This window comes from Rhagoletis zephyria, unplaced genomic scaffold, assembly GCF_001687245.7.
Source record: "Rhagoletis zephyria isolate East Lansing unplaced genomic scaffold, Rhagoletis_zephyria_1.1 Rzeph_scaffold_07467, whole genome shotgun sequence".
NCBI classification, from domain to species: domain Eukaryota; kingdom Metazoa; phylum Arthropoda; class Insecta; order Diptera; family Tephritidae; genus Rhagoletis; species Rhagoletis zephyria.
Window position 1 is genome coordinate 23,649 of NW_016164550.1, and position 1,988 is coordinate 25,636.

A 1,988-nucleotide genomic window follows, 5' to 3' on the forward strand; every position below is an offset into this window, starting at 1 on the left:
TGTAAAAGCCAGAAAAAAGCATAAACTGTATGAAAAAATGAAAGGGAGAAGCATGGTGGAATAATACAAGGTGTTGGATATTGACAGCGTTCTCGCTCTAATCCGCCATCTTGGCTCCCTTAGCTATATCAGTGTTTCCCTCTTGAAAAAACTACATTTTATCGCCTTTAAAAAAGTACTAAACTACCTCATTCCCTATTCCAAAACCGATTTGCAATCACTGAACAATTCTTTGACATTTACTCTATTCTTATCGTTGGCAACTGAAAATTAAATTAGAAATTTCAACATTAATTCGGCAAAAAAACATCGGTTTAGAGTTCTCCCCAAGGATTTGTAGTTATTTTGGTCGGTGCTTCCTTCCGCTGCAATTCCGTCTGTGGTTCACTGCCACTGGCCTTGCTTTTTCAACGATATAACTGTTTTCTTGGTAAGTTTAGATGGAAGATTTAAACAAGAACTACGTATTTAACTATGCATCTATTCCCCAGTGATTTTTGCTGCTGCAATCCCGTCTGTGGTTCACTGCCTCTGGCCCTGCTTTTCCAACGATATAACTGTTTTTTTGGTAACTTCTACCGCTAAGACTTTGTTGCTTTTTCCCTTTTCCCTAAAAACATAATAGTGCTACAAAGCTCAATAACAATATGGAAACAAATGTTAATAAGCCACAATAATATTGACAATAAATAAGATTTCACTACGATTGAATTTTCTATTAGTAACAGGGTAGTTATAGTGAATGTTTTATTCGATAACTAAAACTATATTTGATGTTTGTAGCGATAAAAATATGCCTAAATCAGCCAAATACCCTATGTGGGTCGGCTGAATCAGTAAAACGTGACAGTAGTTGACTTTTGAGGTTAATATATCGGTCTTGAGTTGGTAAGGTTTTTAAAAAATCCGCAGCTTCCTTTAAAGCATCGCTGCTAATTGCTGAGAAAACCAGATTGTATTTACCGACATAAGATGTGGTCTTGTACGACTGAAAGGTGGCCTCAATTTGTAGAAACCATTTGTCTGTCATCTCAGTTCAGAACGGTCGCAGCTTGCATTGCGATGCAAGCTCCACATCTTTAGTTGGCATTTTGTTCGATGAAATATTCTCCCCATCCGTCGATTCGCCCTTTTGTCGATTCCGTCATGTTGTAACGACTCGGGGTCACCACTAATTTTTTGGTTTTGGAAGTTTGACTATAATTATAGGACATTGTGTTTAATAAACTAAATTACCATTTATTGCATAAGTACTACGTTATATATACTACTTTCGCGAATTTAGCTTATCATAATATACCGTTTGTAACTATTTATATGCAAAATTTTATATGAAAAATAGTACCAAATTTCGTACTACTTCGCAAAGCGGGCTTTTTTTCTTCCCGTTTCTCTCGTGCTTCCATATTACAACCTTTTGTAAGGGAGCTGTCGACATGAGCTGTCACTACGTACAACACCTTGTATAATTCCACCATGAGGGAGAAGTATACATGCCTTCTATAATTTTGACTTATATGTATATTTGGCAAGTCTTTGTGTAAAAAACAAAAAAATACCCATTTTCATTTCTTTGCCAGCTTGGAAAATATATGCTTATTTTTACTTAAATGTGATAAAAGCTCATTAAAATGTTCTGTAATGTCTTGTTTTTAAGTTTGTTATCATAGTGCTTTGTATTTTGATTGTCCACTATACGTGAGTTGCTTCTATTCAAAAAGTTCTAGTACAAAGAATTTCTTTGTTTTGAATTTTTTGTTTATTGTTTTTAATTTTTAAAATTCAACTTTTGACATGTATGTGAATGGCGGAGTTGCGCTTTCCTCCTTTTCGGTGGGTTTTTATATTAAAAAGGCATCAAAAGGGAAAACCCCTCCTTGGTATCTCTGCATCTGTTAAACTTTTTATGGGAAGTATGTTTACAGTATCTCCCCATAACTTTTCATATGAAAAAATGTATTATATGCATCCCCTAATCTTGTACCTCT

At 34.9% G+C, this 1,988-nt stretch overlaps 1 long non-coding RNA gene across 1 annotated transcript; it reads left to right on the top strand.

The window, feature by feature from the left end:
* The first annotated feature begins 56 nt into the window (after positions 1 to 56).
* On the top strand, positions 57 to 706 carry LOC108374220 (uncharacterized). Its single transcript, XR_001849028.1, has 2 exons — positions 57 to 430; positions 492 to 706. It is a non-coding gene; the product is annotated as an uncharacterized LOC108374220 (long non-coding RNA).
* The last annotated feature ends 1,282 nt before the right edge of the window (positions 707 to 1,988 follow it).